Source organism: Serinus canaria, chromosome 2, assembly GCF_022539315.1.
Source record: "Serinus canaria isolate serCan28SL12 chromosome 2, serCan2020, whole genome shotgun sequence".
Classification (NCBI taxonomy): domain Eukaryota; kingdom Metazoa; phylum Chordata; class Aves; order Passeriformes; family Fringillidae; genus Serinus; species Serinus canaria.
This window is the reverse complement of record NC_066315.1, coordinates 81224343-81251522: the sequence shown is the minus strand read 5'-3', so window position 1 is coordinate 81251522 and position 27180 is coordinate 81224343. Positions and strand designations below refer to the sequence as shown.

At 39.0% G+C, this 27180-nt stretch overlaps 1 protein-coding gene across 1 annotated transcript in view; it reads left to right on the top strand.

Annotated features, from left to right (window-relative positions):
- ADCY2 (adenylate cyclase 2) overlaps positions 1 to 27180 on the top strand; it is a 204580-nt gene that overhangs the window by 33151 nt on the left and 144249 nt on the right. The window lies entirely within an intron of this gene.

The window sequence follows — 27180 nt, the reverse complement described above, 5'->3', positions numbered from 1 at the left end:
TATTCATATTTTATTTTTGCCCTTTAAAAACAGTAAGGGGACACAAAACCCCCTTGGTCTCAGAAGCCAAGAACTCTCATATTCTGTGCTTAGTACTTCAGCTTCCCACTTGAGGTGTTTTGATGTGAGAATCAATTTACCACTTGCAGATTATGAAGCTGAAGAAAGTATTTTCATTCTTCTCTGGAATAGTGCCCTTTTTCAGGTAGCATGCAATAGGTTATTACATTATCTGCTATCTTTTGTATGTTCGGGTAAAAGAAGGAGTTTTGTTGCTAAAAAATATTATTTTCTCTATATTGACAGTCAAAAGTGATGTTTTAACCAATTCAGGTGCTTGTAACAACAGCTGTAATTTTACTGGAAGTACTGCAAATTCCTTGATGGATCATATTTGTGGATTAGTGGCCTTCAGAAACATTTACATCTCAGATTTTTCAGGGAGCCCTTGCAAAGCAGAATCGATTGCTTGTTGCAGTGGCAACATCCTGCTTTATTGAAGTTCAGTAGCAATATCAAACCTCCAAGCATCGCTTCAAAATGGATCAAGGTAGTGCTGTGGGGAGAATGTTCCTGCCAGGTGTTGATTTCCTGGGAGAGTGCAAGGTGGCAAGCCTGGAGAAAGGATGAAGTGGCAAAGATCATGTGGAGATGGCGTGAAGCAGGCTGAGGAAGGACCCTGTGGTGCTGGAGACGTTTGGGCAGCGCTGACAAACTGGCAGTGGTGTTGTACAAGTGATATTGTCACTGTTTGCCTGCCAGCCCGCTGGTCAGGAGCCAGCTCAGGCAGCTCCTCCAGCTGGACAGCCTTTGCACCTGCATCAGAGATGTGTTCCTGGTATTGGCTGAAGTTATCAAATAGGCTGGGAGAAGAGACAAGAGAGACATTGGAGCATTCCCATTTGGATCGCGTTATTACAGGTGTGATTGCTCACCTTCAGTAGCAGGACACACTGGGTAGCACAGTGGCCTTTCTGATGCACACCTGTGCAGATGGTTGGCTGGAGGACAGCTGAGATCCATAGGGGTGTGAGACAAAGTGGGTGGGAGGAATGCAATGGGCTTTAGGTCAAAGGAGGTTGAGACAAGGTGGGAGTCAGTCTCTTCTTCCAAGTAACAAGTGGTGGGACAAGAGAGGAAATGGCCTTGAGTTGCACCAGGGGGAATTAGGTTGGATGTTAGGAAAAGTCTCTTCAGCAAGAGGATAGTCAAGCACTGGAACAGGCTTTTGAGGGATGTGATGGAATCACCATCCTTGGAGGCATTTGAAAGACATGTAGATGTGGCACTTAGGGACATGGTTTAGTGGTGGACTTTAGCTTACTGGGCTAATGGTTTGACTTGAAGATCTCTGAGGTCTTTTCCAACCAAAACATCTCTGTGATAATAAGCTCCTGTGCCATCAGTGCCATGAGAAATGGAAGACCAGCAATATTCAAATTATCTGGTCTAAGAAATGGGGTACCTTTGTTGAATGAGGATATGTGGAGGTGGAGGTTGGCTGCAATCACTGCAGACAGACCTGTTCTTCTCTGCTTTGCCCTTTGTCCAGGCTGCAGGAGCCCTGAGTGGCTGTGGAGTGCTTGGTTTACTCAGTGCTGGCTCATGGGAGTGCTGAGGGCTGCCAGCTGCTCTGCATGGTGCCCTCAGGGCTTTTTGGGAAGGGCTTGCAGGGCATGGAAGAAAGCAGAAATGGGGATCCTGGTGTTTGTACTTCCTAGCAGAGGGAATCTTAAAATAGTAGCAGCTGTTCAATCTAAAGATATTACAGTGGGAGAAAACCACACGTTTCTGGGACTGTTTTTTCGCGTCTCTCACCAGCACTGATCAGTTCTCACTGCTAGTGGAGAAATGCTCAGTTAGCTCACCAACTGCTAATTGGTGAAATGCTCAGAATGTGGGCACTGACATGTGCAGCAACACCCAGAATTACCAGAAGGTAATTCTGCCTAGTTGTGGTTGTGTTGAAGGTTTCCCTCAAAGAATCCAGGCTATGACATTGACACCTAAAAAAAGTCACAGAACCTCCATTATAGTGGTGGTGAATGTAAGGATACTATCAGACCCCTGCTCAGTATGGGAGCACTAAATTTGTTTATCTGCCATCATGTGACAGTGGATAGATATGATAAAAAGCAGAGAAGTAACCTTATGCATGGAATAAAACATACAGGTTTGGAGCAGAAGGCAAACCCACTGCTCCTGTCAGATGCCTCTGAGCATCTCTTCCCTCTCTGAAGCTTCAGACCTGTAAATACTAGTTCGAGATTTCTCTCTTCTCAAGGGCAGGGAAGGGATTCAGATGGAAGCAAAAGAATGAATTGCCAGTTAATGTACAGTTTTCCTGTCAGTGCAGTATAAAGGTTATGCTTGCTCTGCTAGAGGTGATCTCTTTTTTGAAGTAGGAATGATGCAGGAAATTAGCGTAAATTTTGTGTTTATTGTCAGAGGTGTACGATTACAAGGAACAAGTTAAAGTAACAACAGAGAGAAATGTCTTCTTTAGATATGAAGAAAATGATTATGTAAATGGTATTTGGGTAATGCAGTTTCTTCCCCCATACTGACACTTCAAAGAGCTACACCAGCACTGCAGGATAAATGGGATGAAGCAGGCACATATTCAGATCTTCCTCCACCCACTGTCCCCCGCTTTACTGTTTCTAAATGTTCATTTGAGTACTTCTGAATTCTCATTTTCATCACTGAAGCACTCTAAATCCAGTCTAGGAACTACTATCAAGATAGAACATCAGGAATCAATCTGGAAACATCCTAATAGTTATTCTGCTTTGAAATCAATGTAATGTAGAGTAGAATAATTAATTTCACATGTTTTTCAGTTATGTCTGTTTAGTTGATTTACCCATGTGAAAGAATTAATGCTTAGGAGAGAATCTTTCTGTTGTGCTGCCTTACGTAACATTGGCTGAATTGCTACAGAAGTTGCAGGAGGAAAGCAGTTATGTTTCAGATACCAGTCTGAGTGTCTATTTGTAGCTTGTAAGAAAGAGTTTAAACAGCTCTGGATCAGGGTTTATAAAGCATTCCTGCTTGAAGGGTTCATCTGGCCACAGCAGCAATAGCTCTAGGATCCTGGAATTTTTATGTGCTGTTTGCTGTTTGGAAACCCTTGTTCTGGATTTTTCAGGAGTTTAGCTGATGAAAAATTAAGAGTGAACACTCATGTTTTGGTTTCATAGCTATATTCATATTGGGGTGCATATGGGCTCATTCTGTGCAACTTTTAAGTATATCATGTCCCTTTAAAAAAAATAAAAATAGTGTAAGGAAAATAAATATATCAGAGCTTTCAGTAATTCTAAAATAGCTATCAATGTGAAACACAGGGAGTACTCTGTGTCACAGAATTTTCTTCTGTCCATAAGCTGTGTCTCATATTGTGAAGGATATTGCTTTTTCTGTATTTCCCAGTTGTGTTTGCTGCTCCCTCTGTGACTACAAGCATGATGGATTAGCATCACATCTTCCCATCATTTTGTCCCAATAACTTACAACGTCTTTCAGGTGTAACTGCATTTTGTCAAATTCAAAATATCTAACTATCTATATAGATGTATAATGTCTAGATATTTTCTCTAGATAGTTTCTAGATATCTGGAAAGTTGTCAAAAGAGTCAAAGATATTTTTTGTCGGATGCCAGGTATCTTTAATATCCCCAGCCTGTTTTCTTTGCCTAGGGATATTCCATTCTGCATTTTTATCTTCGGAGGTTGGAGGAATTCTTCGTTCCCCTTATCATAATAGCTGTTGCTTGAGGCGATATCAAAAGTTGAGGATTTGCAATTGCCCTTCAGCTACTCAATTTTGTTGGAAGCCTCGTGCCAGAGAGAGATTTCTGTTTTAAGTTTTTAAGCAAAAGCTGCATCACAGAGTTCATCAGAATTAAATCGTACATAGGTTCTAAAGTTCATCACCAATGATTCAATAGTGTTTATTTTAGGTGAAATTGAACACCAACCCTCAAACAAGCCAGAAATTATGGCACTGAATGAGAACTAAGTTGGTTTCTTCCTTTGCTGTTTCTGGGTTTGTCCTCTGTAGCTGCTCCCTTGCACAGCCCAGTTATGTCTGTGTGAGCAGCACATACAATTTACTGTAATGTAACATATTTTACAGGTATAACTTCTATCTGTTCATCTGCTTGCTCATTTTAGCTAATGATAAGTACTAAACCAAACCACTCAAAAAACATAATTTGTATGTGATGTATTGAGTTTCCTATTTTCACAGAACAGGTGACATTTTCTTGCTGATGACTTGGTCAGTAGTGAAAATACGGACTGCTAAGGAATGATTTATTCACTATCTGAATTTTTTCTTAAAAAAATGGGAGAGAATACAACCAAAACCTGCCAGTAAGTCTGAAGGTTAAACAATTATTCTGACTGACATTTCTGACGGATTTTAAATACCAGCTTTTAGAGGAAAACAGGACTGCAGATACCATTTGAAGCTGATTTTAGAATGCCAGACTTAAAATAGAGTTGTTCCTAAGCACTTCTGTGAGGTTTTTGTGCATTCAGAGACTTGAATTGTTTGGAGAAATCATATGGGTCATTGATTTACCTGAATTTATGTATGTTCTTTCATGAAACTGAAAGTCTAAATCTCTCCCAAGACGGTAGCCTACCCTGTCTTGCAAACCCCAACCCACTGAGGACTGGATTCCTGTGTAACAAAAGACCAGTGTAAAACACAACTGACTTAGAAGTAAATATTTTACCTTGTATTTAAATTAATGTTGCATGAACCCCGAAGGCCAGACACCAAGTGTATTTAGACTGATATACTGCTGTAGCTTTGTTGAGTGAATACCATACTGGAAAGTGCTGAACCAGAAATGAAAGTCATTAGTCTTGAAAACAGGGTCAGTGGAAGAAGTTGTGCCAACAGCAGACATTTATGGGAGACAGGCACCTTTTCATTCACCATGAGCAGCAGCAGTCCAGACAGCAAAATAAACAGAGAGAGCTGTGTTAGTGCTCGGTATTTGCCTGGATAAGACTGACTCTGTTGCTAGTATATATTGATTTAAATCTAGAGGACACTGAGGGAAGAAAAAAACAACCAGGAAAGATGAGGAAACTATTTTAGAGCTCTTTATGAATAATTCAGTAACAATTTATTTCCATCTGAGTGATTGATAATTGCTAATTTTTCCCCAAAACTCTCATATTGTCAGTATGCAGAAGTGTTATGCATATGGTTTTCTTCTGGACAAAAACTGCCATGCCTCATCTTGTTCAAGTTTATGTATACTCAGCATGGCTTTTAATCCCTGTATAATAGTGTAGAATAAAGGGTTGCACATATGTCTTTCCAAAACCCAAAAAATGGGCTGAAGAGAGTTTAAAATTTTAAAATATGATCTCAAGGTTATTTTCCCGTATGTAATCCGGTCCTGAAGTTGCTAGGGGATGTTGAACAGTTGGGAGTGAATTTGGTCTCTGCAATTGCCAACAGGTGAGTAATGGCTTTGTGAGATAAACCACCCCATAAACATATTGCCTGTAGAATAGAGATGTCCAAGAGCTTTCAGCAAAGCACTAGACCTTCCTGGATTTCTAGGAAAGCCTATTAAAGAAGTTTCTCATTTCAAAACAATTATCTTTCAAAATATGGCTTCTAAAGAGAATTTTCCCATGAAATTTTATGTATAAATTTATAGGTTTTTCATTCATTTGCTGGCTAGCATCAGGAATAAGAGACAACCTGGTGTTCCCTGCTGTTCATGAGTCATTTCTAGATGGACTACTTAACAGAAAACAGTCCTTTTTACCTGATTGCATAAATGTGAATCAGACAGAGCACTGAGCTTTGCTTGTCTTTTACTTAGAAGAAGAATGATATTTGTGTTACAGATTTTTGTTCCTTTTTGTCAGTGTTGAAAAATAAGTGCTATATGCCATTAATCCTCCTGAGAAATGGGATCACAACTGGCATCAGTAATGGAAGGGAAGCAGAAGTGTAGCAGGTATCTCTACCATGTTATCTTAAGGATGTAATTTCTTAAATTATATAACTTTTATATAACTTTTAATGTTTTCAGTGTATGCGGAGTTAATTTTTTTTCTTGTCGTTAGTGGAATAAATTGGTTATCTTGATGGGCAGCTGTCTTTTGTAGGTGAGGGGAGAACTGGCTTGTAGCTGATGTTTTTACTGCTGAAAAGAACTTAAGTAGGAGGTTTCATGTGATTAAGCCTAGGTGAGTTGAAGTAATATCTTCTGTATGGTCTGTGGGGTACTTAAAAATAATATTACTCCACCTGGATGTTCCTGGCCAGCTGGTGTGGCTGACTGCAGTCAGAGATGAGCTATCAGCTTTCTCCTTCTATGTTTCCTCAAACCTTTCCCCTCCTGTGTGGCCTCCAGAGCCCTCCCATGTTTGAAACATTTCATAAACTCTTTAGTTTTGTCTAAGAGTTTCATTTTGACAACAGGTCGAGTCTATCAGCAGGTTAGCAGTGTTACATAGTTCAGATTGTTAAAGGCTCTTCTGAGGCTATTTTCCCTGTTTCTGACAAATGACTGGCCCCTGTGACATTGCCTAACAATTTATTAAATGTTCTTTGCTGATTCTGTTCTTGAGCTAGAACAAAGCCTTGGAGAAAGAGAGAAAGAGACAGAGAAAGCAAATCAGCAAATATTGCTTATGGCTGAGAGACTGTATCTTATTTACTCTGTGGTACATCTTGTAGGTCTGATAGCCACAAGTGAACCCTGGCCAAGTGGCAGGTTTCGGTGAGACCTGGGTGCACATTGTTCTTTCCACATTGCCATTTCCTATGGAAGGAAGCTAGACTTGTGGGGAAGGGGGGAATTGCAGTGTGTTCCACCAGGAAGAATGGGTTTATCTTCCTAGGTAGGGTGTGACAGCTCCAGGATCCCATCTTTTCCACCCAGCAGAGCAATTTTGACTCACATGTATGTCGTGCATGCTTACTAGCTGTTTTTCCAGATGGGCTGCTCGAGCTCTGTCTTCACACTTCACACTGTAAACTGAGAAGTCACTTCCAGAAGTTGGGAGATGCTGCTTTCCTTCAGTAGGAGGTAGCACCAGAAAGGGAAAGTAAGGCTCATGGTTTGGAACATTCACAATGTTGGGAAGAAATATGAAATACAAATGCAAAAGGAGATGCAGGTTTCTTTACAGGTAAATCAATGAAGTAAAAGGCAGATTTAGAAGGAGGAGAGAGACTGTAAGTATTTTAAATTTTTGTGTGTTTATATTGATTCTCAGTAAAAGACCCATAGACTCTAGCATCAGACAATCCTAGCTATCACCCAAGAGAAATAATTTCTGGCCTTAATGAGCAGAGACAGAAGAGCTACAACAATACAGGGTATAATCTTCATGTGAGAAGTAAAGGAGAAATTGGGGGGAAGATAGCTTCATTCTTTCTGAAGCAAAGCCAATCTGAAAATTTTGGTTGGTTGGTCTTCATTTTCCTTTTTTGGTTTTTTTTGTTTCATTTGGTTTTGTTGTGACTGCTTGGCAAACAGTGCAGCAATAAGAGATAAAGTGGATCTTAGGTTTGCAGTAGAAAGATTTTTGTGAACAGACCTGAGCCTCAAGATGCAAGGACTTCAATAATGTGCTTGAGAATGGAAAGTTTGAGAAGTAACCAGGATGTGCAGAAAGAGCCTGGTCTTTTCATGAGAAAAAATGCCTTCCAAAAACCATCTGGGACCATTTTCTCTTCTAAATCAAGTTTCATCCTCTTCAAGAAGTCTTTTTTTCAGAGAACAGCCTTACTACACAACACTAGTGCAGCTGTACAGCCACGCACAAGGAAAATTCTGGGATGGAAGAAAGGCCCAGTTGAATTCCATACCCTGCCAAAGAGCAACCTCACTATGCCATAGCATTGTTTATCTGTTTCCTACCTCTCACAAAACAGTGCAAAACATAGAGAATTGCATCAAAAAGAGAAAGTGCCATGCAGCATGTCAAACCAAACTACTCCATGGTAGTTAGTGATTTCTCTTCAAAAGCAAATCAGCACACTTTCCTTTTTCTTTTTTTTTTCTTTTTTTTTTTTTTTTTTTTTTTGATTGCCCTAAATTCTAGGTAAGACCTTGTCTCAGGAGTGGAATAAGAGGAATATTTGCACTGGAATGAATTTGATCTTGGCAGAGATGAATAAGGAACTTGCTGGCAGAATGAGCATTTCTGAATGCTGCATCTTACCTTCTTATACCTCTAAGATATATATATAGAAGGCAGCAGTCTGAGAATGGAGGAGCAGTAGAATTTTGCATTAGCAATCTTTTGAAGAAAATTACAGTGACATTTCATTTCATCTAGGACTACTGCAGTACCTTGATACTTCTCTTAAGAAAGCATTTTACCAGACTTGAACAACTGGATTCTTCTTGCATATCAGTAGTAGAAGGCAGCTGTGCTAGTGTCAGTAATGCCAGCACTCACAAAGTCAGCACAAATGAGGAGAACAATTGGATTGTCCAGGGGATCCTTTTCACTCCCATGAGTAGGGTCTTCTTTCAGCACTAAGATATTCTTGCAGCCCTCACAAGATGGCCTTCCTGAAAGGGCAGTCTTGGGAAGTTGCCTGCTAGTTTTCCTTGCATAGGTTAGCCTGGGGATGTGCTCTAGAAGAGGAGGACTGAGGGCTCAGAGAGCTGAGTTTTACTGCTGCTGAAATGTAAATACACCACTGAACTGGCAGCATTGGGATGCTGCAGCACTTATTTGCCCTGAGGAAAGAAAATGATCACATTCATGAAGGTGGAGTGATGACCCTCAAGTGTATTTAGCTCCTCTCCTTCTGGCTTCTGCTCTGGTAACTCCTTAAGGCTCTTTATCTCTCAGTCTTGCACTTTAGTAGGAGGTGGTCTTTTTTTCTGCACAGCTTCAACCACAGGTTTTAATAGGGCTTCTGTATTATTTACGCTGGCTGGCTTTTTTAAACAGGGAAGTATGTCAGAGAGCAGACAAAATAGACTAGAAATGCTACAGCAGTGTATTCTTGTCACTGTTCTCATTCTTGTCTGTTTATCTGGTAAATGGTGTCCTGGAAAAAGACAAGAAAGAGAAAAAGTTGTTTGAGTTTGTTTGAGCAGTGCAGCCGCTCAATTGGAAGCCACATTTTACCAACTGGACACTGTAACACCTGTCTTAAACAAGGCTTTGGAGAAGTGAGTTACTGTGAAACAGTTTAAATGAGAACAGGAAAGAAAGCACATTATCTGCTGCTGGTGATTTATCATCCTGCAGTGGCTTTTGCTGGAAGTATTTTTAATTGCTTCAAATGACCTGGTGTTCTGAGAACAGTGCCTTTGTTTATCCTTGCTTCACAAATCCAAAAATAAAGAAATAAATAAAGGAGAACAGTATTTAAAAAGGGGTAGCGGAGAGAATGTTGCAGAGCTGAATTTACTGTTCCTAGGGAATTTCAGCTACATTTCTAGCATTGCTGCCTTACATTAATTCTTCTGAGACAAAACTAACTTTCTTTAAAATTTCAAGTGTTGTAAAGTAAAAATTCACGACTCAAAGGGCAGATCTTAAGTGATTTGAATGTTCTTGTTAAAAAAGTTCAGGTTTATGGTGGGAAATTAAAAGAATCCCTTCAATAAAAGCAGAATCTGTTTCAGGCCTTTGTTTGACATATGGGCTAGCATTTCAAGATCATATTTTTATTGAGTGGAGATGTGGGTCCAGATTTAAAGTGGACCCTTTAAATCAAAAAGCTGTTTACTGTCCCCATTAAAAAATAGCGACCATTGATTTACACATTTAATAAAAGGAAAGTAACTAAGACATCAATTGGTGGCTGAGGAAATGGGCTGAAATCTGAGACAGTTTTCTGGCAGTACATTAATTATTATTTTTCCATAACGTCCCCAGAGGATGGAATTAATGACACATCAGGAGGTGTGAAGTGTTTTATTTCTAAGTTTAGTGGACCTTCTTGTTTGTCTAAAGGAAGTGCTTAAAGCAGCACATATTAGGTTTTCCAAGGAAAGAATTTAAAAGAACAATGCCATTAAAAAAAAAAAGTTTTAAATTATTTTCTTAGTTTATTATTGATGTAATCAAAGAGACTTAGTTTTGTAAACAGTGAAAATTTTATTTGGAATTTCATTTCCTTATTTACTAAGTTCAAAAGGAAAATTTGAAAATCAGTTTGACTTTTGCTTGTTTTAATAGCTGATTTTCTAGACAAAGAAGGTCACACTGGCAGAGTATTTCACCTTGAAAAGTTAAAATATTTTTTTAAGTTTCTTTCTGCAGCTTTAGTGGGTGCTTGTCATAATTACTGAGCTGCATGAGTGTGATCTGTGGCTTTGCACTTGGCTGTGCTTGGTTTTGTTTAGTCTTTTCTTAACATTGATGCCCCTGTTGTACTTGTTTCTCCTCTGTAAATCTGTAATATGGGTTTTCCTGTATGGGATGTCTCATTTGGCAGTGAGACTAGCTCACATAATCCAGCAGGAGGAGCTTTTTGTCATGACTGAGAAACAAATACAACCAGAGCCCAGCAGCCTCTGTGGAGCACAGCTGGGGTGCAGACTTTGGCCTGCCCAGCCATTCAGTTTGAAGCTTTTCTGCAATTCAAAGCATAAAAAAGTGGGGAAGGGAAATGTTCCAAAATACTGGGGTTTCTTAATTTTTCTTTAATTAAGTAGCATTAGGATTATGTAGCAATATTTGTTAGCTTTGTTCAGTCTTGTAATTAAATTATTATCACTCTTTGTTTTCCATTTCTGGCCTTAAAGGAAGGCTTTGTGTCCTGTTTAGACTTCATTTCACTGCACTGTGATAGTGCATGCAAGGGTATCTGTGTTGCAACATATTTAGAAGAGTGGGCATTTTTTGTGATTAACAGTTCTGCCTAGTACTGACAGCTGTGTAATTCTAATAGGCTTGTGTGGGGAAGTGCTCAAGAACTTTTAATCAGCTTCCTTAGAAATAAGTTCAAACATTAGCAGAGGTATAGACTCCTTTAAATATGTATTTGCACATTTAATGATTCTGATTTACAAATCAAAAGAGTTACATGCAATTGATGTCAGAAGACTTTTTTTCCCACAAGCAGCAAAATAACAATAACAAATAATTTCAAAGAGAGCATTTTGGGGAACCATATGGGGGTATGTGACATGGACTTATAGCAGAGGCTGTGGGATTCTTTGTCCTGGTCACAGTGGGGTCCAGCTAGCTCTGAAACCAGGGTGAGCACCCTGTTGTGTGCCAGGCACTGGAATGGCTGCAGGTGCTGGGGGAGAGGCAGGCAGAGAGATGATCTTGGGGAGATAAGGGGAGGGAAAAGCTGCTGACAGCACATCTGGCTGGAGGTATCCACCTGGAAGGAGACACTCCATCCATCTTGGACAGCCTTCTGAAGCATAGAATCCTGACAGAATGGTTTGGATTGGAAGGACCCTTAAGAACATCTAGTTCCAGGCCCACTGCCATTGGCAGGGACACCTTCCACTAGACCAGGTTGCTCAGAGCTCCATCTAGGCTATCCTTAAACACCTTCAGGGATGAAGCATCCTGTTCCAGTGTCTCACCTTCTCTGGGCATCCTGTTCCAGTGTCTCACCACCCTCACAGTAAAGAATCTTGTCCTAAAATCTATTCTAAATGTATGCCCTGTCAGTCTAAGAAGAGACTGGCTGTGAGTGACCCCTGCTGGGGCACCCACACCTCTGAGGAACAGTGGCCATGGGTGGCCTGTGCCAGGGCAATACTGGCTTAGCACTTGGCTGTCTTGTTTTTTATTTCTCTGATAACCACAGCAGTGATCACAAGCTGGCATTAGCTGGCCCTGAATTAAGTGAAAAGCTCACAAGTGGAGATCATTTTGCCCACAACAGAATTTTAAAAAGAAGAGCTAAGGAACTAGGTAGCTCAGGTCCAAGATGCTGCCATTAAAAGCACGTATATTCTTTTTGCATTGGCAGTGTCATAGTCCATTAACACTACAGCTATTTCCCAGCTACCTACTTTCTTTCATTTGCTGCAAAGTATTTCACATGCTTTGCCTGGGTCCGTGGGTTTTGCCTTTATTTTTAAAGCAGAACTAACTGTTTCTAGTACCCATCTGTGCTGCTGCCAGGCCATCAAAATCCCCAATTTCTCCCACAAGCCCCAAACCAGCCAGTGAGTGGAAAAGGCAAAGACGTGATGTAGTCATGAAGGATGGAGAGCATTTGGGAAGAGGGATATCTCTCTGCTTTGGAGGCTTAGGATCTTGTCTGTCTCTGTAATTATTTTTATGACATTAGCAGGCATTTGGGAATAGAGGATGGAACATTTGGGATAAGACAGCAGGATTTTTTTACAGTGAACATCATTGTCCTTCATACTCTTACACTGAAAATGCAGATATTTTCTTTATATGTAGAATAAGATATCCAAACTAAAAATAGCTCTTTAGTTCCCTTTGAAAAGTGAGAGTCCTGTTTCCTTACTACCAATCAGAACTTCTGTCTGTCCAGAGCAGGACTGAATGTATTGAGCCTTTGAACTGTGACTGTAGACACTGATAAACCATCTTTATAGCTCAATAAGAGCTATAAAACCTGTCAGTTTTTTGCTATATAAAACTTCCACTCCTGGTAGCATATGCAGAATAAGCAGGATATTTTAAAGATATTTTTCTGCACAGCATGTGAAATTCTACAGTACAGATGAAACCATTTCATGTTATAAGTTACTGGAGTAATGTCGACATTGTCTTGATTTGGGATGGATCACTGGAAGATTTACATCTCTGTGGGCTGCCTGTCAGGCTTCATGTTAGAAATTATTCTGGTGCTCCTCAGTCTTTTGGCAGGTCATCAGTTATTCTTTTGGTTAGGTGGAACTTGCATATTTGGCTCAGTAATGGTTTCCAAACTGAAATGGGAAGGTGTGAGGAGAGAAGATAGAAAAGAAAGCAGGCTGAAAATGTTCAGTTCTGCAGAAACTGAGGTACAGTTCATTTATTTTAGTGCCTAAGTGAATAGATCCATGGGCCTAAGGTAAAAGCACAGGGGAAAATATAAGTTCATTTAAGGAAAAAAGCACTGCAATATACTGTTACAGAAATGCTCTGTTGATGAAATTACACTCAGGGTAATGCCTGCTGTGATTTCTCATTCATTTCAGACATACAACTTCATTTTCTTCCAACTCATAATATTTGGACTTAAAAGTTTTGGTATCTGTTGCTCTATGTGTTTGCATTCAGAAGATCTGGTGGCTGTGGCTCTCCAGCTGCAATTTCACTGTATTGAGGATTTCTCAGAGTTTTGAGGTTTTTATACTATTGGCCAGCTACTGAAATTAGTCAAATGAGAATACTGAAATAACCAAAGAGAATAAATTTAAAAATTGTAAAACTTCAGAAATTGTTTTATTTCCTGAATCCACATCAGTTCCTAGCTTATCAAACTTGATTCTGCTCTCATACTCTTGTATGTTAAAATTACCTCTCCTGCTATCCATTAGTATAACCGGTTAAGTGAGAAGTTAGCTTGTACTTCTTCCTTCCCCCAAAAAGATGCACTATTCTGTGTTTTGTATAAAAGTGAAATATGGAATTAAAAGCCTTATTATTTAATGAAGAGGGGCAAGTATAGTATGTGAGATGCCTGACTATCCTTTTAAGATAAGTCAAGCTTGCAAAAGAGCTTGATTATAAAGTTTCAAAGGGCATGACAGATTTGGCTTTTCATGCATGAGGGGATGGAAGGGGTCTTTGAACTCTTCCATTCTCAACATTTCCTAGTCCCAGTCAAACCCATCTGGATTAAATTCTGGTTTTTTTTTCCCACATTATCTAGTATGGGAAAATCTGCCAGAGTGGGGAAGCAACAGAGGAATGGTGCCTTTTTTTTCCCCTGTGTGTGGGATGTGTGTTGTGAGAAGAGTCAAGTTGCTGTTCTCTTTTATAAAGCTTGATAGAGATGAATTGACTCTGGAGGGCAGAGTTTTTGACAAACAAACCCAAACTCTCATTTGATAACACTTGATAACACTTAAGAAGAGGAAGGCAATTACTGAGAAAAAAGTACATTGTTGTAATTTTACATGATAACAATGGGAAACTGATGTATTCTGTTAACATTGTCAGGAGTGAAAAGAACCAGCAAATTTAATTCTTTTGGCCATGAATCTCTGGGATGCAATCTGAGGGAAAATCCATGCACACATCTGAAATAATATCACTGGACATTGTACTGCTGGGATTTGATGCCAGGGATTGGGAAGGGCTTCCAACTCAAAGAATTTGAGTGTTGGGGTATAAAAGAGAATATATGAAGATGTCTTCCTTCATATGTGTCTCATATGAAGGTGTAAATTAAAATGCCCTGATCCGGAAAAGAAATTTTTGCGTGGCTTTTATATACACTAAAAATGTGTTAGGAATAAAAATTACAATATCTGTGGTAAAAAAGAAAATTGTAATTGCCATAAAAATAATTTCACCTAAAAATAGGTGAGGGGGGTACGTAAATTATCCTTTTATTCAAGTTCTGTGCGGTGATGACAAATACTGCCTGTCTTGTTAGCGTAGTTGATTGTCTCTCTTTTCAGATAAGCAGTGATTGTGAAAGAGGCCACTGAAAGCCCCACTTTTTATAGTGGTCTGTTTTTACAGTTTATTGCTGTCATCTTTATTTCATGCTTCTTTCCATTTTTATCTAAAGCTTTCAGTAAACTATTCCTTTATGAAAAAGCTTCTTGCAGAGATGTACTGGGTGCAGAATGAGATTTGTCCATTAGTACTTCAAAGTGTAGAAAATTGCATCTCTGAGCTGTGGAGTTCTGCCTCAGATTTCTCCTGTCATATTGGCAAAATAATTACAGTGTCTGTAAGATGTGTATAATTAGAAGTTGTAATGGGAGTTCAGAAGTACTTTCATGATGGTTTAGAAGTATGAGTATGGGGATGCTGGAGTCTTGTGATACCTGATGTTCTCTGTTTCCCTTTCTTTCTAAGGACTGTCATAGCTCTGTTGCTGTTGGGGTGTACTGGCACAGGCTGTTTTATTTCAAGGATAATGATATTTATCTAACCTGTCTGTGACTCCTCGGAGCTTATGATTGCTAAGTCATGTTCCTGACACAGTTATGCTGCACCTTAAAATAGCAGAGTCTGTAAAATTGGAGGGCACTTAACTATCAATGGATTTGAACATCGAGTGTATTAAAAATAATTGTTCTCCATTTCCTGCGTGGCATTTTGGTGCACCTCTGTTGCTTTCATTGACATCCTTAGCATGAAAAAAAAAATCAGATGTGAGTTATGATTCTAGATGCAAGGGAATGGATTAAATAAACTGAATTATTTTCATAGGTACTCCAAACTTGCCGGAAGACTCTTGGAGGTAAGGTCATTGCTCACGTGTTTCTGTGCTTATCATGAGAAGATATCTCTGCCACACCAACTCCAGCTGGCCTAGTTTCCAAACATCTTATCAAGCGTGACACTGCTTTTTACAGTCTCTGGAGTTGTACTGAGCACTGCGAGAGTATGATTCAGTATCTGATTTTTAAGGATTACCATTTTGGCAGGGATGGGATTTTCCAGTAACCTACCAATTGCCCATAACACAATTCAGAATAAAATAATTGTAAAATAAGCAATTTGTTTACAAAATATGAATATGGAAAGCTATACAAAGTTGCAAATGTTTTTGAGATGGGATGCAACAAGTGAAGGAAGATCACACCTAGATTGAGTTATCCTTAGATTAGCCCCGAAGCTTCTCTCCTTCTTTCTGGTTGTTTGCAGTATCCAGCTATTTGTGTGGCTGGCATCATGTTCTTATGCAGAAGAAACCTGTTCTTACGCAAGCTCTACATTTTTATTCATGGAACAGAAATTTGATCTGGACATCTATGTTTTCTTTGCATCCAATCAGGCCCGTGGTTCTGTTAAGATTTACATCATCATCCTTTTGTCCTTTCTTGCCTGGATAAAGCTGTTCCTACCCGAGGGCAGAGAATTATTAAGTCCCCTCTCACTGGAGCGTGCAAAGGCACAGTGCTGTGTTAAATTATTAATCTACAAATTGCCAGCCTAATGTGAAGTGCAGCACTCTCCTTCAGTGGTCCTGGCAGTATTTGTGCTCCATGTACAGTCTTTTCAGCCTTTGAGCGGTGACATTGTATGCTACAGCTGTAGCTTCTCAATCTTTCTGTGTCCTGTCATTTAGGTGGAATTAATACCTGTGGCTCACTGGTGTGGATTAGCCAGAGTCATTGCCAGTCTCTTTGCTGACTTTTAACTTGCCCAACAGCTGGCATGATAATGGCTAGAAGAAAAAATACATCCCATTGCTTCCAAAGAGCTCCCCCCTTTTCTTTTTTTCTATCTGAAAAAAACATAAAGCAAAACAGAAGAAACATTTCCCTCTGACCTTTATGAAGGTTTCTTTGTGCTGGTCAGATTCCTCTCTACCACTGAGCAGACAGCTGTGTATTCATTCAGAGAGAAGGGAGCTCAGTAAGAATGTATGTTTTATTGGCAATTGTAATGTGTTAATCCTATGGATAGGCTGCTTGGGAAAGAAATGCAGGATGCAGGACTGATATCTAGTTTAATTTTTTTTTCCTCTGGCTTATTTAAATGTTCAGGGCTTTGAACTGACTGCGAGAATAGATTTGTTCACTTCAACTGTCAAGAAAGTGGTGTCAAGTCCAGCAGCTTCTCACTCAGGTGCATGGCATGGTTTTCTCTTTTTTTTTTTTTTTTTTTTTTTTTTTAATTAATTACTTTGCTAGCACTGAATCAGGTCAGCAGTGACTCTGGATTTGAGACAGCACACTTACTTGGAGTTGGCCAGTCTTCTCAGAAATAGATGAGAATATCACAGCATGACTGTGTTCTTATACATGCCATTGCCATGCATGGTTGCCATTGTTTTCTATATTATGATCCACAAGCATTGGCTGGAAAGTAGATTTTAGCCATTTCTGTTACTGTGGCTGCCTCTGTGTTTGCATCTAATTCTGTGGATGTGAACTATCAGACAGCAAAATAGGAGGGAAGATCTCTACAGTATTATTGCAATAACTGCAAGGAGTGCGTTTGTAGTTCAGAATTCTGTTGCAGTGTCTCTGTCATTGCATTCCCAGCAGTATCTGCAAATTCTTGCCTTTGTTTTCCTGCTATTTTTTTTCATGGGCAAAGTTGTGGGATTCCAATAAGTGAGACTGTATGATAATTTATGCAGATTGCCACATTTTTTGCCATTTTGTGACACGTCTGATCTTGGCAGGTTCTTCTTGGCAGGTTCTTCTTCTACACTGAGTTTGAAAACTTGACTGGATTTGGGGGTTTGACTTCCAACAGTGTTTGGGGATTTGTTATTTCAATAAAGAGATTAAAAGTATTCTTCTCATTTTAGGGAATTGCCTTGTTCTGTTCACCTGCAAAATTGAATGTCATTATTGATAACACAAAATGCAATTTCCTACTGTGAAAAGAAATATTAAAGAGCAGTTTTGGGTTTTATGTTATATTTCTCTGTTTAGTGTCTCTTTTAATTAATTCCACACTCTGTAAAAACACATACAGTTTAGGGCAAACAAAAGTAAATTAATTGAAATTTGTGCCCATCATATGAAGTAATTTGACCATTATCTGTCTTTGCAACCACTCAGGAGGTTGAACAGGATGACCATCAGAGGCTCCTTCCAACCTAAAATTGCCCTGGTTCTAGTAAGTGAAGAAAAATACCAAATATTTCCTTGTTTAATTCAGATTATTTTTCTGGATGTGTGTGGTATACACTACCTAGAGAGCTTTTACTGTAAAAAGATGCTATTCTGATTCTTTTGGAAGTTGTGAAATGCTTTCTGGGATTTTGAGTATGCCCTTTTTTTTCTTTGGGGATTCAGACTTCCAAGCAAGTTGTTCCACTGAAAACTTCTGAGGAGAAAAAGCTTTGTACCATGACAGGTGTTAAATGGAAGGTGTGAAACAAGGAAGCAATGGCAGAACTTTCTGCAAAATAACATGTAAATTAATTGTTGACTAATTTTAATACTTACAATGCAGTGAGACATGAAATCCTATGCTTGTTAAAAAAGATTGGAATAACTTTTTCTCTGTATTCATTCTACTGGGATTAATTTAACTAATCCTACAGCTAAATGATGAATTTCTTTGTAATTAGAAGACAGCAACATTTAGGAGTTACAGATGGAATCACATCACTAGTTTATGAGTGGCTGGGACTACTCATTAAATCAATGAACTCTTTATAAAAATAATTGCAGTATTTCCAATATGAAGGGCTCTGAATTTAAGTCAGGATTATAAAGATTAAGATCACCCAGTTTAAGGAAATACTTCACTGCTGCTCTCTATTGCAAAAATACTTTAAATTTTACATAACATTGTTTTAAATACAGATGTTACAGTAAAGTAATATCAGTCTATATTTATTTGCTTATATACTGAAATGATGCTTTATTTGATGTATTATGTTTTTCATTTCAATAATAAAGTGTGTGTTTGAAATTCATCTGAGAATTTCTCACTTATTATCTATATTATAATTTTGATTTATTTCCACATTCCTCTGTTCACAAAATAAAATCCACAAAAATATCTGGAGAGTAAGACCCAGCTACAGTATGAGAAAAGCTTTGAATTCAAAATGAAAAGAAGCTCACGGTGGAAAACCTGGGCTGAGGAAAGCATTTGACCTTGAGCACGACAGAGGCAGGCAATGAGAGAAGTTTGAGATTACTTATGTTAATGGTGAATCTGCCTGTCTGTCAGGTTAAATTCAAGCCTTCATATAATTTCTGTGTTACCCATTTCCAGTTTAATCCTTTTTCTCCTTTCAGTCTTTATGTAAAACTGGGTAAACCTCTGACAGATCTCAAGTGAAGGTTTATCTGTGTTAATAAACAGGTCAAATTTCTATGAATTACCATGAAATTATTTTACCCATTTTTTTTTTTTTTTTATTTCAATTGAAATTAAATCCCTGTAAGAGAATTAACAGCTTTGACTTATACCATGAGTCTAGTAGGGATTAGTGTTCCCAAAAAAGGCAGTTTGAAGAATGTAGCAGTGAAAAATAAATGTATGCATACCTTCTCTCTCGTTTCCAGGAGAGTGTTATGAGTAAAATATATGGAATTTTTACATGTCAAAACTGGAGAAGAGGTGATTATCATTACTAGATTTGGTACATGTGTCCATTCTGACACTGATGTTCCACTTTTGCATCCCACACCTGTGCCTTTTGCCCTATGGAAAGGTTTGTCTGGAGCGAAAGAGAACCTGGACTGCCTCTTTCCCTACTTCCTTCCTAAGGAAGCAGCGTCCAGGCTGCTAGGGATGTTGGTCTCTGATTTTCAGGTGGAGGCTGGCACATTAATGGCTATCAAAATCTGACTACTTTCTGATGTGGAAAAAGCGATTTTTCCACATCAGAAAAATCTGATGTGGAAAAATCAGATGTGTTAGAAATCACTTTGTAGACTTCAAAAGTTGAGGGGGAAGACACATTGAGCAAAAGATGTTAGGACAAGTTATCATGCACAAAGATTTACTGGCAGGGTTTGTAGCTGGTGGCATGTGTTGACTGTCATGGTGAAGAAAAAGAAACCAAGTAGAAGAGAGTGAGAAAAGGGACAAGACAAACTCTTCCCAGTGGCCTTCTGAGAGGAGAAGCATCAGAGGCACTCCAGATCCACATCCTTTCCTGCGTGTCCCCTCTGGTTCAGCACGTGGCTCTCCCTGTGACACTTAACCCTGTTGTGACTCTATGGATCTCTTGAGGAGCTGTTCAGACTCCCAGGTGATGGTTCCTGCATGGGGTGCTGGTGGTGCTGGCTGGAACACGCTGGTCTCAGCGGCTGCTGAGATCCCTGCACGCTTCTGTTTGGGGCATTACAGCCAAGGTTCCAAGTAGGAAGCTCTGAGCAATAGGCTGAGGTCCTAAAGGCACTGTGCAAGAGCCAGAGAGGTAATTTCATCCTGTATTAAAGTGTTTGGGAAAGTTTTAGCAGATGATTTGAAAGTCTTTGGGAAAGGCAGGAATCACAGGAAAATAACACAGATTTTTGAGTGAGTGCTACAATTAACCTCATGACAACTAAAAGCTGTGATTTTTTTTTCCTCACAATTTAGTTTCTCTGAACGTGGTTGTGTCCACTTTTTTGATGTCATACACTTCTGGGCATTTTCTTTCTAAGACTAATGAGTTTTACCAAGGAGATGTTGATATTGAGGCCCTATTTTGGCAGCTCTCCTAAAGAAGAAATTTGTTTCCTTCCATTCCCATTAACATTGTGCTACTACCACTCTGTTCACAGTCACAGTATTCCACGACAGTTATCAAGAGGCTCCTTTTCTTGGCTTTCTTTTCTGTTTTGCCTAAAAATACATGCTTAAAATAAACCTTAATTTGCAAAAAACCCATCTTGACAAGTTACCATCTTTCTGTAAGCAGAGTCATATAAATTTACCATGTTTTTCTTTTGCAGCAGTTTCTGACTTGAGCTGCTATATGAGACTCTTGATTTGTGTGAAGAAAACTTCAAGTCTCCTTTGTTCAGGCACTTCACTCATCTAAATTTTTCTACCAGATATACCCCAACCATGACCCTTTATCACTGTCTGGTTATTTTCCCTTCATTCTGACACCTGCCACAGCAAATGTCAGCTCACCAGGGAGTGTTGCCTTTGCTGACACTTGAATATCTCAAGGAGGGGAGGGCTTCTGATCTGTAAAGGAAATGGCTCCTCAGAGTTGCCATCTGCATGCTCCTGCTTCACCTCCTACTTTATTTTCTTCTCTGACAATAAAGAACTCAGATTTCCAGGGCTTTTCAATGTGCTGTTAAGGCTACTCTGGTGGCTGCAATGTTCCTGTGGGTCACTGTGTCAGAGGAGCAGGTCTGTCAGGGCTTATACTTCCTCAGGGTTTGGGTGGTACTCAGTGGTTGTGTGATCATGCCCTGGGCTCCATTAGGAAGAGCTGTGCACTTCCTGATAGTTGAGGGAGGTGATCTGTTTTCACTGCTTGGCACTGGTGACATAAAATCTGAAGTCCAGTCCTGGACTCATCAGTGCTCAAGCAGTACACTTATAAGTGAGTGAGTCCAGTGAGGAGCCACAAAGATGACTGAGAGACTGGAACATTTTTCATTTGAAGGCAGGATGCAAGTGTTCAGCCCAGAGATGAGAATGCTGGGGTGGGGGGGGATTTACCAACATGGTTTCTTTTTTCCTTGATTTTTTTTAAGATGGGGAGAGAAGCGTACGAGCTATTCAAGAAACGTGCACATCATGGATTCATACAATGTCATCATGATGCTTGATTCTCTATTCTTTTCCAAATAATTGCTGTCCTTTTATTTTTCCTTTCAGCCCCTGCTATTTTTCATTTTTTTCTAAGCTCTATTCACAGTGAGCCTTATATCTTTCTCAGAGGATGTAATAACTAAGGTTAAGCCCACTTTTGGAAGTGTTTGGTTGAAATTCTTTTCTTCATTCCTGTTTTACATTTTTCATGTTGGGTTTCATCTGCTATGGCCCAGTCACAGCAGTGTGAATCACTTCTCCAACTTTTCCCACATTTTGCTGATTTTGAATACCCTGAACAATATTAAACCCCATCAATCGTTTCCACATCACTGTTCCACTCCTTTTTTAAAGCATTAAGGATAACATTGAATAAATTCAAGTCCTCTGTATCAGTCCTCTCAGTGTAAAAGTTGGCCATTTATTTTCTGCTCTTACTTCCTACTTTTTCCTTTTACCAATCTAATTTTACCTCAATTCTCTGGAGCTGGCCTGGTGTATAGGAAGTATGAAAAACAAAGATACATAATCATGAACTCTTATAAGATGCTGCAGCATGTTTTGTTGGACCTGCTGTTCCAAAACACCAGGTCCAACATCTCAGCATTAGTATCTGTGGCTTTATATACTTGTGAGCTAATATTTTGGAACATAAAAATGTACCACAATTATTTTTTGCGTGGTGTAAACATATCCTTTAGTTTTTCTCTTGATAGAGAACAAGCATTTTTATTTGATTGTTCTGCTTTTCTTTTGTTAAAATTAACAGTTTTATTTTCTCTTATAACAGTTGATAAAATTCACTGTTAGGCTTCTTTTATGTCTAACATGTAAAAAAAAAACTCCTTGGATCTCCTAAAGTGTTCTGTAGTACTAGCTCATTTGATTTTTTAATGTAAATTACTGCTGTTGTTGCTCGTATTTCCCGTGCATGTGGGAGCATGCAAACCTTAACATGGATTTTCACATTGTTTCTAACTAGATTAAGTTTTTATGTATTTTATGTTTCTTTCACAGTTGTGTATGTCTATTCATAGACACTCTGAAAATGTTTTCAACCTATGTTCTTATTTAACTACCTTAAAATTTGAGGTATGGTGCTTGGGTGTTGTAAAATTACCTCCTTAATAGTCCATGTGAAAATGGAGTTCATTGCCTTGGACTTGAGTCTGTTTACATATACCATATAATTATTTGGATCTTTCCACTTTTAAAATGTCTTAATTTAATTGCAGTTTAGACTTCTGAATAGGATGCAGCATGGTCTTAGCCAGAATGAAATACATTTGCTTTTACTTTTATGATGGCATAGAAAGACAAGGCTTTAGGTTCAATAAATGCTATAATATCTTTATCACTGTGCTTAGATTAAACAAAAAGCCAAATTATTAAGATAGCATGAAAGAGGGTATCAAGTGTCCCTTTTAGAGAAAATGCTTGCTGTGATGATCTGGAATTCTTGCAGCAATTCTAAGTTTCTGACCTTAATACTTAACACTGTAAAACACAGGAGGGAAAGATAACAAGGATGAACAATGAATTCACTATCTCTGATGGTTTTCACTTGTCCCATCACTCTAAAAAACAAAGACATGGCTTATTGTCATCTGGTCCAGTTAAGAGTGAAATCACTGCCAACAGATGCCATTATTGGGCTATGTGGTGCTTTATGAAGTTGTCTTTCTGCTCACAGGGATTTAGCAATGGTGCAGCAGAACAAATCTGTCTTCTTGACTGCTTAGACTATAATGTGTCTGAAACAAGGATGGAAAGATACAGCAGAAAAATGAGAATTAAGTGAGGAAAGGAATGATGGTAAAAGTAAAGTGTGAAGAAAGAAACTAAATTCTTTCTTTTCTGAGTGTGTTCAGGAATAATCTCAAATCTAGAGATGATGGTAGCTCAGTCTCCTCTTTTTGTAGCAGGAAGGACCAAAAATTGCTATGAATTGGTGGGCCACTGCTGATATTCCTTGGGTCACTCCTTCAAAATCTCATGTCTCTCTTAGTGATCCCATGCAGTGAAAGAAAAGGTTCTGTGACACAGAAGGCAATCACACAGTAGACAGCATGCAATCAGTTTGTATCTTGATTATTTCAAATATGAATTTTCCTTCCTTTCCAGGAGTCTTTCATATTACTATCACATTAGTATGTGACTTTAGGAACACATTTGAAGGTTTCTTATTGTAAAATTATTTTTAAATATCCATTTTTGTGCAATCAACTTGCTTTTATTCTGTCCCATTTTGCTAATGGTCGTTGTTAATTTTTTGGCAGAGGCTGTAATGACTGTTTCCTGATGACATTTAAACCCAGACCTGTGCACAAAAGAAAGGCATTATTGCTTTGAGACTTCTCTATGATCAAGAACAAGGCATGATTTACAGAGTTGTTTACTACTTCTATGACAATTATTGGAAAATAAAACTTTATGTTTCGTAAAAACAGTGAAGTAGTAATTTATTTTGGAAATAATTTTGTGAAGTGTATCACAAACAAATCTTCCTTGTTGACTTTATTCTTGAGGTTTATGGCATTCCAGGTGCTTGGGAACCATTGTTTTTGTACAAGTTAATATTCAGCTTCTTTTGTGTTTTATCTTGTTATTGCTCAAAGTCCAACTTTCCTCTCCCAGTTCCCTTCTAACTGAGAAATGGTTCTACAATACTTTCTATTCATAGTCTCGCTGGGCTTTCAGCTCTTTTTCTGAATTGTCTTGCTTTGTATTAAAGTCAGGGAGGCTACTGTGTCATAACTGCTTTATCTTTTTCTTCTCCTCTGAAGCACTTTTGACTCTTAGCACCAGAGCACAAGAACGTCCTGCAGGGTAAGGCCAGGGTCCCTCTAGCACAGTAAAGTGTCTCCAAGAATGGCAAGAGAAGCTGCTACTGAAAGGCAGCCTGCCAAATTGATCACTTTGTGTGGTCAGTTTCCTTCATGCCTTGCCCAGCCTCCACAGGTTAGTGACATCAGAGGGTGCATTTCCCTGCCCTGTTTTTTTATTGTGGTAAGGTGTCCATGAATTGGTTTAATATCTCTTTGATCCTGATACTGTAAGTTCAAGAAGGTCACTATCCACTAATTTCACCTTTTTTCAACCAACCTTCTAGTTCCATTGAGTGTCCTTTGTTCTGGCGTTTCAGGGTTTGGTGAACAACCTTTCCACCTTCACTCATCCAATGCTTTCATAATTTTAGCCTTTTTATAGATGACTCAGAACAGAAGCTGATTTTCGTTCTCTGAATTTTTTTGTTTTATGTGGGTAGCTTGTTTTATTCTTTGAACATTGCCCAGGTAGAAGTTTGGGGGCTGGACTTCAGAATTACAATAGCAAAGAGTGTTACATGTTTGCAACCTATGCACTGCCAACACAAAGATTTGAATATACAGTTTATATAGCTTGAATATATAGCTTGTATAAATACCCTTCTGATGCCATAAAACATAATTGTATTAAACACAGTATTTGTAACTAGTTTTTAAGATTAGTAGGTTGTACCAAACGTTATGAAACCTAGCTATTTCTGTAGAAAAGCTAGAGCATCTTCTGTGCCATTAGGCATACAAACAGCATTTGAAATCAGTGTCTGGAATCTAAGTGTCTTTCCAAGGGAAAATTCTTCAATTAGCTGATGATTTTTGATCCTTTTACACAGTGATGTGGAAGCTGATCTTGAAAAAGCTGAAAGTGATCCTGTAGTAGGCTGGCTACTTAGTTTGCGTTTTTGTAGTCTTACCAGTTTAATTATGGTTATACAGTGAAAAGCCAGCACTGTTGCAGTTATCCCAAAGAACTACAGATATTTTATTAGCTGTAGCCTCACTACTGCTGGCTGTGTCCAAAGAAGTGCTTTTCCCTAATTCATACTGAAATGGTACATTTAAATTTGCAGGCCAACTTCAGTGCCAAGGTATCATGCTCCTCAGGGGAAAGTTCTGGTCAGAGTAACATTAGCTTTAGTGAATTTTACACATGCCAAGCCTGTTATGATTAACCATCTTAACACAGTGTTAAAGAGGCTGTCTAGGTGGGAAATTGTGAGTCATTGTTGGAACATAATTTGTATAAAATGAATGATTAGTATCTTTGTTACAGTTGTTGTCAGTGCCAAAGCAACATCCCCTGTGATACCCTGTGTGCCAGGAAAGACAATTTTAATTTGTAAAATATGTTAAAATTTCTACTCGACGTACTCTCTACAGTTAAAGCAACCCCACTGAGGAGTAGAAACTGGTGACACATGGGAGACAAAGTGTCTCAGAACAGGTTGTGTCCACAAAAAACAGCATGGATTCATGGCTTGGGTCCACTGTAGTTTGTGCCATCAGTCCAAAGTAGTGATATTTCCAATAGCAACATCTGCAAAGCACCAAATATTATCAACTTCATACCAGTTCTCCTAGCTGACAGTCAGCAGAACAGACTAAAGGCTGTAGTAGCCCGTGTACATCTAGAGGTGTGGGGCAAAACTGCCAACATGAAAAATGCTCAGAATGGGTTTAACTTAAAGAAAGATCTACTTCTCTTATCTTTTACAGCCTGAGTCTTTCTATTTTGCATGCTGGAGATGTTTGTCATAGCTGCATTGTGTTCTGTGACAAGAATGAGTTTTTTAAAGGGTTCACGATCATCATATCTCACACCATGGTGTCATTTTACCATTTTGTGTCCAGCTCTCTCCAGTGGCTTCACTGCAGCAATCTGCATGTGAACTTTTGCCGCCCTTCTGAAAGCAGCTGCACAGAATTTGCAGGGGAATCATCTGTTATGTGCCCATCCAGGCAGCTACACTACGGCAGTGCACCATCCTTTAAATCCATAGAAAGGAACTGCTTGCATAGTAGATGACAGTATGGCCCTGCTGAGGCATGGGGGAAGAAATACAGAGAGCAGCAAACCCACTCAGAGTTTGCTAAGCTCTGAGAGTAAAGAGTGATGGGCCAGAGTCGTGGATAGCCCTCAATCAAAGCAGGAAAGCCACACACTTGTGTGTAAGATGTTGTGCCGGGGTTAACCAAAAGTGGATGCTACACGCTGTGATGCACCCCATCACTGCTCAAGCACTCCCATCTCCAAGGTATGGATAACATAAACTCATAGAGAAAGTATCTGAGAATCAAATTCCTAAAGCAGTGTAAGTTCAGATCAGGACAAAAAGTGTGTTTCAACTAGGCAGTCGTAGTGATGACCCACATGAAAGAGACTGCTTCCAACATAACAGTGACAGGCCTTGTGGTTGTGGCACAATTTGGTGGCTACTTTTAATAGTGTCAAAAATAGTGCACTGTGAATCAACTCGGTGTTTACTGACAGGAACACACACCAAGTGCAGGCATGCTGTGATCATTGGCATTAGCAAGTCTTGCAGTGAGATAGTGGTGTCTTTCAGAGCTTGGCATCTCTGCTTTTTAATGTTGCTATCAGCAATATTCTTACAAAATGATGATGGAAATGGCCATTCATGGTAAAAGGCCATTGACCATTCTGCAGACTGTGACTCAGACCAAGAAGTCAGTTCCTCTTTCTACCTGCTCAAAAGACTTTTTGTGTTAACTTCTGCAATATTGAACTTAAATACACTGGCATTTTGAAATATGTTGAAAGGTCCCAAATCTTACATACCATGTATGTCTGCGATCAAGATGAAGGGTAGAAGCATCTAATTTAAAGCTACATGGGGAAAATACTCTTCAGCCATTGTGAAATGAAAAAGCAACATTTGTGATAAAAGGAGCTCTCTTGGGTCCTTAGAATACTACTAGAAATAGGGGAAAAGCAATTTGACAAAAATAAAAGAAATATTTGTTGGTTCCATTTCCTACATGTATTTTGGAGGAGAATTTCTTCCTTAGCATGACT